General features: G+C 39.7%; 1 protein-coding gene across 4 annotated transcripts in view; it reads left to right on the forward strand.

Annotated features, from left to right (window-relative positions):
- LOC124422562 (protein slit) overlaps positions 1-14,189 on the forward strand; it is a 308,496-nt gene that overhangs the window by 273,943 nt on the left and 20,364 nt on the right. The window contains exon 1 of one of the 4 annotated variants that reach the window (XM_046959197.1): positions 11,893-12,330. The exons of the other annotated variants lie outside the window; for them this stretch is intronic. The gene's annotated coding sequence lies outside the window, so the exon portion shown is untranslated. Of the gene's footprint in view, positions 1-11,892; positions 12,331-14,189 lie in introns of those variants that run through there. 4 annotated transcript variants of the gene reach the window in all.

The following is a 14,189-nucleotide window of genomic DNA, read 5'->3' on the forward strand; positions in this document are numbered from 1 at the left end:
TATAATGTATATGTGTGTGTGTGTATATGTATGTATGTATGTATATACAGACAGTCAAGCACAAACCACGCGTGCAAGTTACACGCTACCAAAATTGCTTTCGAGGGAGCCAGCTCTACGAGGTAACACCTGCCAAACGCATCCAGGATCACCGCTTTTACATTGCCTATACGTTTGACATTTAGATGGGAAAGCGAAATTCGATGCATCTCTCATTCGACCTACTACATACACTTTTTCCATTCTCATTTACAACTTTCAAATTTACATTTCTTTCTAGAATAATCATACGAATTTTGATCCTAATGAGTTACATGTTTTCGTTTATATTTTTTCGTCATAATTAAGTCGCAAATAATTAGAGAAGAAAAATATTAAAATATTCGTCGAATACGAGGAGGTTAGAAAAAATAAAATAAAATAAAATAAAATAAAATAAAATAAATTTGTATATAAATTTTCTCACATAATTCTTTCGCAACATGTAGGAAGATTACCACAAAAAGGTACGATGAAGTATCAACGTCGGCATTAATTAAGATATGCAGGTAAAAGCGGCCTCGCGAGCCAGCAGGTTCACGCGACGATATAATGCGTGAATAGAGGTTTATTTCCTTGACCCTGGAAGCCGATGTCGCATAAAGTAGAGCACGCTCGTCTCCGAGCGTTTTACGACTCGTTCCGTAATACGTTTTTGCGGCTAGGACCCCCCGTGCAATAACATGCAAATATAAGCCAGCCGTAGGGGGTCGGTACGATGCTATCTGCGAGCCTCCAGGAGCAACTCGGCATTTTGCACAATTTTATAAATGGCCCGACGGAGAAAATTATTGTGCCATTAAATCCGCGCCTACTACTGCGAATTTATTTATCGCGTCCTGTATCCCGATCGATGTTCTCGTGGGCTTTTCTTTTTCTCTCTTTCTTTCTTTTCACTCGATTTCGAATGTTGAACAAAGAAAAGGAGAAAAAGAAAAGGGCTCGATATCTCGTCGACAGCAGATTGAAACAGAAGGACGTAAAAAGGTAATCTTTACTCGACCTGGTTGACTTTAACGTGTAAACTCGTTTAAAAAATTATTACAAAGAAGCTACAACACGACTTCTCCTCATTCTGTCTTTTTTTTTTTCTTTACATTTATTACTACCTTCCTTTTATTTTTTCTTTTTTTCTTTTTTTTTTCTTTGCACACATCGCAAGGAATAATGACGGAAAATGTAATTTACACTGGCTTATTACGTTACATAGAAAGAAAGAAGAAAATAAAGGTATGGTGAAATGATCGATAGGCAAATAAGCGTCGATGAACAAGTAGAAGAGGAAAAGGACGAGAAAGAGAGAAGGTAATAGAGCAAGTCCGCGATGGGGACGTTCGTAGACGTTAATGTTAGCGTTAATTAAGCGGGTCGCGTTAACGGTAATTAGACGACGCACGGTGAGAGACGTCGTGTCGTGGCGCCGTTTAGATTTAGACGCCTGATTTCTGAACATGAAAGCACACCGCTACTACCGTCACTGACACGCACCCTTTTAAGTTCCGCTCGTAGCCGCTTCGAGCACGCGCGCGTGCGTGCTTGTTCGCTCGCTCGCTCACTCTTTCCACTTGGTTCCTTCGTTGCCTCGACTCTATACAACGAAATATTTCGTATACACATCCTCCGTGATTTAACAAGCACCGAAATAAGAGAAAGAGGAGGAGTATCGTTTGCGAGCGAATCGTGAGAACCTCAAAGCCCGCAAACAACCTGCGGATTTTTAATCGAAACGAAAGTACTCGCTTCTTCTTCTTATCCAAAAATCGTTCGAAATCCAACGATTCCCAATCGTTGAAAGCAATATGATTATTTGTTTTTTCGTTATTGATTTTTATCTCCATTTCTTTCTTTTATTTTATTTTTTTTTTTTTCCTTGTTGAACGACAACCCCATCCGCATGACTTTCCTCGGAATTTTATCGTCGTAAATGATATCGAATTTGCATTCTCCTCTTGTATCCGAAATACAATTCCATCTCGTTCGTTCTTCCTTCTTTTTATCTTTTTTCCTTTCTTTCTCATTTTTTTTTCTTTCTTTCTTTTTTTTTGTAGAGCGAGACCGGGAATTGTTACAAATATGATTTATTTGCAAAAACGCGCCTGAATTCATAGGTCCTCACTGACGTGTATGTAGATACATATATGTATATCTATATATATATATATATATATATATATATATATATATATATATATATACACATATATATGTTGCATTGAGAGGGCTGTTCCATTGTTCCAATTTGATAGAATGCATTTTTTTTTCTAGAGAAGATAGTGGCGGACGATAGGTCGGTTAGGTCGTATAAACTTTTATATGTTTGATATCAAGAGAGAGAGAGAGAGAGAGAGAAAGAGAGAGAGAGAGAGAGAGAGTAGTAGTAGTAGTAGTAGTAGTAGTAGTAGAAATTGATTTTTTTAAATAAAAGTTGTTACTCCGAATGAAAATTTGTAATAACTTTCAACAATTTCAATCTTTATATATACTAATTATTGATCATTGGCGAATACAGTCTCATAGAAAGTAAGAATCTTATTTGGATCAAGGAAAAAAAGGGATTAAAGAAGCCGCGAGGCGTTAAAGAGCGCTTGTTGGTGAACGACGAAGGATGTGTGTGCCATAAACGGCCGCGAAAGGATACTGGACCGACGTAGCCCACGCGGAATCCCATTAATTGCATTTTATGCGACCACGACAGGTGGAACGGCTCGTTAGGGGCCCACGCTTGCTCCTTCTTTCTCTCTCTCTCTCTCTTTCTCTGTCTTCGTCGACCCGCCGACGTCGATGCGTCTACTAGATTATGAGAATAATTGCATGGCGTATACGACCGCGTAAAGATCCTTGAGAGAGATCGATACAACGACTACAACGAAGAAGAAGAAAAAGAAGAGAGAAAGATGGTAGGCGGATTACGCGAGAAGTCACTTTACTTTACATGGCGTTGAAAAAAGATATTCTCAATTTTTTAAAAGGTTAATGGTACTGCCTACTCATCTTAATAAACGAAATTGCATAAATATTTGATATTATTATTGAAACAATAACATTTTATGTTTTACAAGATCCAAACTAGTTTTCAATTAAATACAATTTTATATCATGAGCACATCAATTGATATGAAAATATTGCAGATATAATCGTCTTGATTAAAAATCGTTAAAGTTTTAGGATAAAACTTTTTTCGATAGCCTGTATATTATTTTTATCTATTTTCAATTTCTTTTTTTTTTTTAACATAGTATTAACCTTCGGTCGATTACCCTACCTTGTCCATTATTATGTCTACCAACTTGCCTTATTCTCTCTCGACAGCTCGCCGACAATTCGTTCCGCAATTTTCACCGCGGTCGAAAGGCTAGGAGTACACTGAGCAATTACAATCTTTTTTGGCCCGCTTCTCGAGCAATTAAACGAAAAGCTTCGCGAGCCGGAAGTACGAGCACGTGCGGAGCGCGTTTATGTTCTCTTTCTCTTTCTTTCTCTCTCTCTCTCTCTCACTCTCCCTCTCCCTCTCTCTCTCTCTCTCTCTCTCTCTCTTTCTCTCTCATTCTCTCACTCTTTCTCTCTTTCTCCGCGAAAACCTTTCTAGAATTTCTCGACACGAAAGGACCACCTAGAAAACGGTCCAACCTAGCACGATTTTTTCTTTTACTTTTACTTCCCTTTTTTCCTTTCCATTCTCTTGGCCTCTACCATTCCACGTTTTGCTTCAATGTTCGTTGAATAACGTGCTATTACTATTACCATTATTATTACTATTATTACTTTCAGTATGACTTTTATTTTTATTATTATCGTTATTATAAAAGCGTCGGTCCAACAAGAGCGTCGAATCGTTAGATATGAAATAAAAATAGAAAGAAAAAAAAATTGTTCGAAGTTCTTTGTGTAGAAATGTGTTGTATGGCGAAAAAGCGGTTACGCACGAAAAAACAAGCGCGGCTTTCCATGGAGAGCCAACGTTCTTGTTTCACGTCGTGCAAAAGGTCGTTGACGAAGTATCGTCGTCGTCGTCGTCGTCGTCGTCGTCATCGTCGTTGTCGTCGTCGTTGTCGTCGTCGTCGTCGTCGTCGTCGTCGAGTTGCTGAAAGAGAGGCTCTTCCGTTGGCACCGACGAGCAAGAGAAACATTCGTCGACGATAGTTTTTAGCTTGAAAATTCGATCCGTCCCATAACGTGCCGCGGGAAATATTCGCGAAAAAAAAAGAACAAATATTTTTTAAGGAAAAATAGACGAGAATGGTTTCGTTCTCGTTTTACGTACGTATTCGTTTGCAGTGACACGTTACTATGAGTTCTCGACGTTTCATTTTATATTTTTTACCCTCCTTTTTTTCCCTTTTTTCTTTTTTTGTAATACACATGCCAAGTACGCATCCTATTTATCTCGCGAATATACATAGATATAATATATGTATACATATATATCTATATAAGCGTATTTCAACTTATTACACGCTTTCATTAAGCCACCATATCATAGTGGCGTTCTCGGGAGACTAAACGCAGTACGTATATATGTACAGACATCGTTTTTGCATTCTTCAATGAATTTTTCTTTGGACCGTCTCTCTTCAAGATAAATCATCGGCGAAAAGCGCGGCTTGTAGCTTGTCAATTTACAGCAACGGCGAACACGTTCGACATCAATAAAATCTTCTCGCTCGTCGCGGACGAGTCGGAGCAAGTCGCAATCGAGGCTATTCGCTCGAAAGGCTGTGGCTCGCGATCGTCAAGAGAAAGAGAGAAAGAGAGAAAGAGAGAGATAGAAAGATAGAGAGATAGAGAGAGGGAGAGAGAGAGAGAGGGACGAGTGCAACGCGTAGGAGGGATCGTATATTTCCTATTACCGTATTGCAACGTTGATATTTGCGCGAACGTTCCGCCGGTGCTGGCACGAACTTCTACGCAGATCGTGCGTAACATTTATCCACGTCTGACCCCGGCACGAGAGTTCACGCGAGGTGTGCCGTGCTCTCTCTTGCTCACTCTCGTTTCTATGTATACCTACAGGATCGTGTGTCGCATATTTTAGTCTACCCGTGGAACAGTAATAACTCTGGTAATAACTCTAACTCTGTATCGCACGAAAGAAGAGAGTAAGAGAGAGAGAGAGAGAAAGAGAGAGAGAGAGAGAGAGAGAGAGAGAGAGAGAGATGAAGGAGGGGAAAGGGGTTAGTAAGAGAAAGAAAAAAGATCGAAAGAATGGAAAGAGAAAGAAATTAAGAGAGAATAAGAGAATAAAAGGACATAGAAAAATGAGCTACGATAATTGTACCATTGAATATTACATATTACTACCCTAGGAAAGATATTTATGTATGACAAAATAAGAGATGGATACTCCGTTAGATATGTTTCCAGATAAACACTACATTCTTGGTAGCAAGAACATAATATCATTTAACATATTTACCAACCTGCGATGTAATTGCTAATTAGTCGCTTTTTAAACGTTTATCATCGTCTCCCAGAGAAATTCTCCGGCCACGCTAGTTATATTCTATTTCCCTCAAACGAACGAATGAACGAACACCTATAAGCGTTTCGCCATGTCGTTCGCCTTGATACTTTTATTTTTGCGAGCAGAACACGGATTCGAATCGCGCGATTTATCGATTCGACGCTCGACCGTAATTCTCCTCTTTTTTTTTTCTTTTTCTCTTTTTTCGTTTTATTTTTATTTTTAAACGACGATTCGTGGGAGAAACTCGGCGATGAATTTATCGCGTCGTGATCCTCGGAAAGTGAGAGAGAGAGAGAGATAGAGTGAGAGAAAGAGAGAGATGGAAAGATAGAGAGAGAGAGAGAGAGAGAGAGAGAGAGAGAGAGAGTGAGGAGACGAAAAGAGAGGAAGAAGTGTGGGAGCATCGTTCTAAATCGAGTCGAGCACGTTCCCATTCGCGCTGATCGCACCGTTTTATCGAACTCTTCCATTCTCTCTCTCTCTCTCTCTCTCTCTCTCTTTCTTTCTCTCTCTCCTTTATCTGTCTTGAGAAAGAGAGAAAGAAAAAAAAGGTGTTATCAAGATCTACGAGAAACGTGATAAAAGTCAGACTCGTGTATGGTATGTATAGAGAGCTATAGTCGATAAAACGACGATCCACGTTGCTAAGAGTATAAAGAAATAATAGATAATATCCTTTAGGATCGATTTAAGAAAGTTTTCTATATCGTTCACTAAAGAATCAGACTCAACCACGTTGAGCTCGTTAAGATCTCACACATTTGTCTTTTGACGGCAGCAAATCGAAATTGTTTCGCCGGTTCACCGACGAGAATTCCCTCTTCGTTAGATAGAAGATAATTATTTTTATTTTTTTTTACTTTTCTCAAACCGAAAAGAAAAAGAAAGTAATTACGAATCGTAATTAACAGAAACGATTTTCTTTTTTCGATTTCTTTCGTATTCTTTCTCCTATGATTAATTATTATATCTTATTTTAGATACATCGAGCAAAATATCAAAATGATTATACTCGGAAAGTTATTTCGAAAGAAATATTATTTATAGTATTTTTATTCGTACGTTCTCGTTTTTTTTTTTTTTGGAAAGATTTTTATCGCGATCTATAAAATAGAACACGATCTTAATCTTAGTTTCAAAACCAACTCTACTAGCTCGTTAATGTACGAAATATAAATTTCTTCATGGAATATTTCTCCATAGTAAACAATTCAGGATCAAGACTCGCTGACAAGTCATCTTCGAAGAGGTAGTTAGAGCAGAGTTCTCAACGAATATTCGTCAGCGGAGGAACTTGAATGTGGCGCAACAATGGATTTGACGCTTTAGGGAAGCACGGGAGAAGAGAGAGTAGAGCGTATAAACGGTTGGAGAACAAACCCTCGCGTCAATCCCCGTTAACGGACGTACATACGTTAAAATCGTCCGGTTGGGCACTGGCGGTCGCTACGGCTAACTCGCGAACACTAAAAGCGGAATGCGAATTACGCCGGTGGTACACCGCACCACCGCAAGCGAACGATTGTTATTTCACTTTTCGAGCACATCTAAGGAACATGACATTCACTATGAATGGAAACGTCGAGCTATACCGCGAATTAAGAGCTTGTCTTTATTCACTTTCTCTCTTTCTCTCTTATATATATATATATATATGGGTTCTCTGTTGCAGAAGGATAATATAGTCCACGACGCGTTGATAAGTTAAACGACAAATAGAATTTTATGGTTTAACAAGTTTCTATCATAATGTTTTCCCTTTAGAACATTACATAAATTCTTAATTATATTTCTTATCTCCTTCTTTAATATAATTATCTATTAAATCTAGATTCATTTACAAAACGTTAATTTCTGTTCTGCATGAGACCCAAGGTACGAAGTTTTTCTTTGTGTGCGTGTGCCTCCTCTCTTTATCCGACGAGTATCTCTCATACTCCTTGAAAGAGCAAAAAGTCACGAAGCGTCGTGTTAATGCATCGACGAGGCGAAAAACAAACGCGTTCCTCCCCCGTCTACCTATTACCCATTGTTTCTTATTCATGATTTAATCGGCACGCCTAGCAGAGTGAGCTTTAACACAACCAACGAACGCTACGTGTTCGCGCCTTGCGATCGGTTTAAATTCGATGGAAAGGGAAGATTTTTCTTGATCCAAGGACGACGATATTACATTTACAGCTAAAGGTGTTACTAGTATGTGAGAGCCATTTTTTTGCTACTTTTTTTATTTTCTTCTCTCTTTCTCTCTTGGTAATATTTTTTATCGCCCGATCTTGGAAACGAAGATTACAAGTAGTCGACGTAGCACAGCATAATTACGAGAGGACTATCGTCGTATTTTTTCTTTCATCGGAATGTTCTCTCTCTCTCTTTCTCTCTCTCTCTCTCTCTCTATCTATCTATATCTCTTTCTCTCTCTTCTCTTGGTTATTAACGTTTTTCAGCGACGATGCGTTGTCGTCGTCAACGAAGAAGGTGGAGGTGGAGAAAGAGGAGGAGGAGGAGGCGGCTATCTTCCTCGGGCCACCGATCTCCGTGTAATTTTTATTCGTACGAAAGAGTGACGGCGACGGGATAATATATCACTCGGTTGGGTCATCCTCCGGTATCGTCGATGTATTACTGCCGTAAATACTCGCACGAACGAGGGAGAATTCTACGCGAGCGGGCGATCGTTAATATTTGATTTTACTGGGTTGACGCGCTCGCTCGCTCACTCGTTCGTTCGTTCGTTCGTTCGTTCGCTTACTCGCGAGCGAGCGAGCGGTATCCTGGATGAAGAATGACCAGAAAGCGTGGAGGAGCAAAAAAGAAGTTTCATCTGGAGGCGAGCCAGCCCAATAAATTCAGACGCGAGAGTTTCACAACGCCCCGTTTCTATTTCTTCTCCTTCTTATTCCTCCTTCTTCTTCTTATTCTCCTCCTTCCTATACAATTCACTCTTCTCACGTATTACGTATGTAATGTACATTCCCAATATATATTTTTAAGAGTCTTTGTTGCATTGTCTTGCTTCCTCATTGAACGAACGTTGAGAATGAAAGAACTGCGATAAAAATCGAACGTAAAAGGATCGATTTCGTTTTATGAACTACGAAGAAAACCCTCATCGACTTTTATTTCGGCCCTTTTAACGATCCACCCTTTCCTCATGAATCTCGTTTCACCGACGATAAGGATCATCCGACTCCGAGAAAGTTGCATGACCACCATAAGTCTTTCGATCAATTCAGACGACGATGACGACTTACATATGATAAATAGCTGCCGTTAAATTTTAATGTACCTTACCGCCATCGATTACGACGGTTTTTGAATTATGGCGCAAATAGTTTTTTTTTCAAACATGTAGTGCTATCACCTTTACGACAAAAACTTAGATAAATTTGTCTCTATTTAATCGATAAAATACGAAATGTCGATGCGTCCTATTACAAAATGGACATCTAACGTAACATTCTTTTCGTTTCTTTGTATCATGCTCTGTTCGAATAGGAGAAACGAGCAATCGAAGTGGAAAGCCGTCGATACGTCAAATCGAGTCCTCTTCTGTTTTTCTCTTTTTATTCTTCCTTCGATTCACGATATATCTCCAGACCGAGAATCATCGACGCTTCCACCGCCACAGAACCTCCTCCTCCTCCTTTTTCTTTTCCTCTCTCTCTCTCTCTCTCTCTCTCTCTCTCTCTCTCTCTCTCTCTCTCTCTCTCTCTGTCTCTCTTTCTCTCTCCACTTCTCCACCTACCGTTAAACTCAATCAAGAGATTCCATTTACATTTCAGTGTCGACGTGCGTACGCTCCTTCAGAGAAGGTACTCTTTCTTATCTGACATGATATTTCCATTGCATTCTCTCTCTCTCTCTCTCTGTCTCTCTTTTTCTCTCTTTCTTCCTCTATCTTCCTTTCTCTCTTTCTCTCTCTCCTTCTCTCTCGCTCTCTCTTTTTCTCTTTCTCTTTTCTTCTCTCTATCATCCACCTTCTGCTCCCTCACGACCAAGCCAAGCCTCCGGCAATTTCAATGACATTACGCGATAACGGATAGACCAATAATACTGATGGATACTCGAAACGTGTAGCTACCGAAGACTGTTACGTACAAACGCTTCGATAAACGTTAGTCAAACTCGATATTAAATTCACTGTGCTGTTATATCGCTTTTTTTTTCTTTGTTCTTTCTTCTGTTCGAAAAGAAAGAAAGAAAAAAGAAAAAAAGAAAAACAAAGAAAAAAGAAAAAAAAATAAACGTCGACGTCTTTTAATCTTTTTCTCTCTCATTCATTTTTGAAATCAAAGAAAATATCGATTTTATTGTCAATATTTATGTATTGTTAAAATCATGTTTAGACAATACGCAAGAAGATTGATACGGATATTCATCTGGTCCTGACGTAATCTGCCCACTTCTGACAGAAGAGCCTGTACAAGAGAGATAGATAGAACGCTTGTCTGCAAACTTTGATTACATCTGCCTGCGGTCCTTTCCAAAAGCCACAACGCTTCAAATATAGACGCGTAGCAACACCTTATTCCTGGACAAGTCAGTGAGGCCTATCCCATTGAATACTCCTTGCAACTTTCCTCTCTCGCAAGTCCTATCCATCCTCTATTCGAATCTTTTGAGCAACAGCAACACCAACAGCACCACCAGCATCACAACCAGCAGCAGTAGCAGCAGTAGAAGTAGTAGCAGCAGCAGTAGCTAACAGCATCTCTTTGGGTAGACGGGCAGGCAGACCTTCCTACTAGATTTTCTACCTTCGCTTTCGTCTCCGCTTTCGCTCGTGAAAACCCCCATGGAAATGTATTTAGCGAACGTCCCGACGACGCGAAAAGTAATTTTGTTAGCCGCTACGTGAGCCGCTTGTCAAAAGTACCGGATGACGAGGAGGAAAACGACTACGTTCCTTCCTGCGTTGCTTCCGTCTTTCCTTCCTTCCTTCGTTTCGTGTGAGTCTAGGCACGATTGAATTTCCGATGGACGTCATTATAGCCATTGATCGTGTCGACGTTAGAAACTAGAAAACGAATTGCTCACTATCCATCCTCGAAGAAATTTGAGATAGCCCTCTGAAAAAGAACAATTTTTCTTTCCACGTTTTCACGTCTCTTTTCGTCTCCTTTCATCCCGTCGTCCTCGTGTTTCTTCTTTGAAACCACTGCGATCGTCGAGGCGGGGATTGCCGTGTCGAATTATTTAGTAGGCCAAGCAGCTAATAAAATACTACGGAATTTTCTCTCGTGACCTTCGTCACGAGATTACGATCGTTATGATGAAGTACCCGTTGTACCGAAATCCTAGGATAATATCGCATGTCAACCGTACATATATTTTCTTAGTTCTTATCTAGCCGGAGTTCACTCTTATATTATATCATATATTATAACTGTGATACAAAAATATATCATAATATAAGCTTATACTATGTACGTGTTAAAAGTGAAAGGATATTGATCGAGTATTGGAATATTTGTTACAAAAGTAATTGCGTCTCGAAACGTGACATTATTTAGCATAAGATTTCCTATCGTTCCAGTTGTTATTACAATTCTGTCTTGAGTTCATTCGAACTCGGCTCATAACGTTTACCACGATGTACGTCGATCTTTCTCTTGAAGTTATTCCGCTTTAACTCGAGAGATATCATAAATTCATTTATCTCCATCGACGTGAAACGATTATAAACGATCGATCGTTTCGTTTAAGAAGTAACTCCTTTCGATTTATCTACCGTACCGGTATATCGATCTTCGTACAGTCAAATATACTCTCTTTATATCATAACACCGTCAATGAATTTAATCGTTTCGCCTTAACAAGTATTTATACGTTATTTCTGTCTAATATCCACAGAAATGACGAGTAAGAACATTTTTGAACTTCCTTATACCATTAATGCAAAACTCATCTCTTTCTTTCTCTCTTACGAGACATAATTCATACCGCAAATATTTATATCTTCCTTATGATGTAATAAATTTTCATGAGGTAAGGTACTAGCATGCACTCTCATTCTCTCTCTCTCTCTCTCCCTCTCTCTCTCTCTCTCTCTTACTCTCGTCTTCTCTTCACAAGTCCTTCGTATTTCGTTAGCAGACTAATCATAGTTAATCCGTAACGTTTCTCTTAAAGCGTCATCTTCTGAGAGTTACGACCCGTTCCCATCTCTCTCTCTCTCTCTCTCTCTCTCTCTCTCTCTCTCTCTCTCTTTCTCTCTATCTTTCTCTCTTCTCCCTCTCTCTTTCTCTTCATATCTCTTTTGAGGTCTCTCGAAAGGAGTTTCGATCCGGCTGGACGAGCAAAGGATCCATACCGGGATGTGCGATAACTCGAGCGATCACCATTATCATATTCCAAGAAGGTGCCGAGTTATTTTAATTGAGCGTAACATCAGCCGGAGTATGGCGTGGGCCACCATCGCGAAAAGCCGCATTAGAGTTCGTGGAAGCACAAATCCGTCGTGCGAACGAAACAGAAGGGAGCACCTTTTTTCTATCTCTCTTAGTCGAGTTCCTGAAAGCTTCGCCGTAGGCACGAGTCACGACAACGAAGATGACGACAAGAACGAAGAAATGGAAGAAGAGAAGGAGGAGGATGGCGTCAGAGAGACGCGGTAGACATCCTCGATGGACCACGATGTGCCTTCGTTAGCTCTCCTGCCAGCCGCGATCGTTTTACCTCGTCGAGAATTAATCGAATCGAGCGATAAAGTGGATTACGCGCTATGAAGAGAAGAGAAGAAGAGAGTGAGAGAATGAGAGACTCAATGAACCTCGATTCTATAATGCGATCGGCGACGCTCGTTGCCCTGAGCTTCTTTAAGGTATAATAACTGATAATTAGATACTACATCGCCCACCCTTCTGCATTCTTCTCTCTCTCTCTCTCTCTCTCGCTCGCTGGCTCTCACTCTCTCTTTCTTTCTCTCTCTCTCTCTCTCTCGCTCGCTGGCTCTCACTCTCTCTTTCTTTCTCTCTCTCTCTCTCTCTCTCTCTCTCTCTCTCTCTCTCTCTCTCTCTCTCTCTCTCTCTCTCTCTTTCTGATTCTCTCTTGCATTTTCATTCTCTGCTCGAATACTATCAAGATTATATAGCAGGGCGTAATAATCCGTTCTCTGGGAAACCGAATATGGCCATTTGGATATTTATTGGAGCGTTAATTTCATCACGGTTACCTCTTTCGTCAATCGCTTCGTTGATTTTTTTTCGGAAGCGAACCGATCGAGAGGTTTCGTGTCACTTTAAATATTATAGTATTTAAAATTTTTTTCTTTCGTTTTTCTTCAAAGTAATCGATATACACTCGATTATTTTACTTTTGTATATATGTATTATGTAAATCAAAATTTCCCAAATTATGCGATACATAACTCGTTTATGGACTCACGTATTCGATGATTGATTCACCGTCATTGAATTCGCCATAATGTTCATCATAAACGAGCGATTTGCGTGAACGCGTGCCAATTGGAAATACATATTAATTGTAGACCAATCTATCCCATTACTGTCCTTATTCGATACATAAACCCATATCGATGATCCGCTATGGATTTCATTCTATTTCGAAACTCGGAATATTCGAGGTAAAACCGTTCGACAAATTTTAGCTTAATGTCGAATTAAAATCTATAAAGGATTTATATCTTATCCTATGAAAGAAAAATGAAGGAAAAATTTTCAGTGGAAATATATTTGTCGGATTGAAAACGAAAGAAAGAAAGAAAGAAAGAAAGAAAGAAAGAAAGATGGGTTTTTGCTTTATTAGTAGAGAAGGACGGAGATGAGAGAGACGAAAACGAGGGAATAATTTTCGCTACTCGTCGTCCTCGTCGTAGTCTCGTCGGCAGCAAGGACGGAAGGAAAAATCCTCGCTGATGTAGAAAAGCTCTTGGGGTAGATAGGCCGACCTCGTTACTCGCTCTTACCGTCGGCCTTTTTGTCAGGTAAAAAGTTTCACTGCAAGAGGACCGACCGGCTGGCTGGAGGTGGTAGTGTTGGTGATGGTGAAGTTGGGAGGGGGTTGGAAAAGGAACCAATTTAATAAGGCCTTAATAACTTCTGAGAGAGCAGACGGCTGGTGTACGGCTGTGTTTGACGGCTACTCCTCTCGTCTTTCTCCTCCTTTTCCTTTTCTCTTTCTTTCTCTTCAACTCCCCCTCTTTTTTCTTCTCTTCTTCATCTCTTCTACTTCTTTAACTTCTTCTCTTTTTTTTTCGACGACGAGGAGGCAACGAGTAAATTCACGCTTACCAAGTAACAGAGTACCGTGTAACCCTTTGTCGTACCTTTCTTTTTTCATGGACCTTCTTTTTCTTTTATTTATTAAAAGACACTCGTAAATCACATGATTTTTCTTTTATTCCGCGGATCATTCAAAAAAGGACATCAAGGTTCTGTTGAAGAAACACTCCCAGTTCGATGGCCCCTATTATCTTTAATCCCCTTCCGATACCAATCCGTACCCATATAGAAATTCTTAGAATAGACCTCAATGATCTTGACCTTGTCATAAAAAGAGAACTGTATCTCCCCTATATGGGTATCTATTGACCTATATAAATTCTCTGAACTTAATATGGTGACAAGTCTCATTGGTATAGGTCAGTTCTATCTTTAGCCAAATTAAAGGAAAACTGATCTGATTAAAGTTCGATTTAATATTTTTAAATGTAAATTTAGC

This window comes from Vespa crabro, chromosome 3, assembly GCF_910589235.1.
Source record: "Vespa crabro chromosome 3, iyVesCrab1.2, whole genome shotgun sequence".
Lineage (NCBI taxonomy): Eukaryota > Metazoa > Arthropoda > Insecta > Hymenoptera > Vespidae > Vespa > Vespa crabro.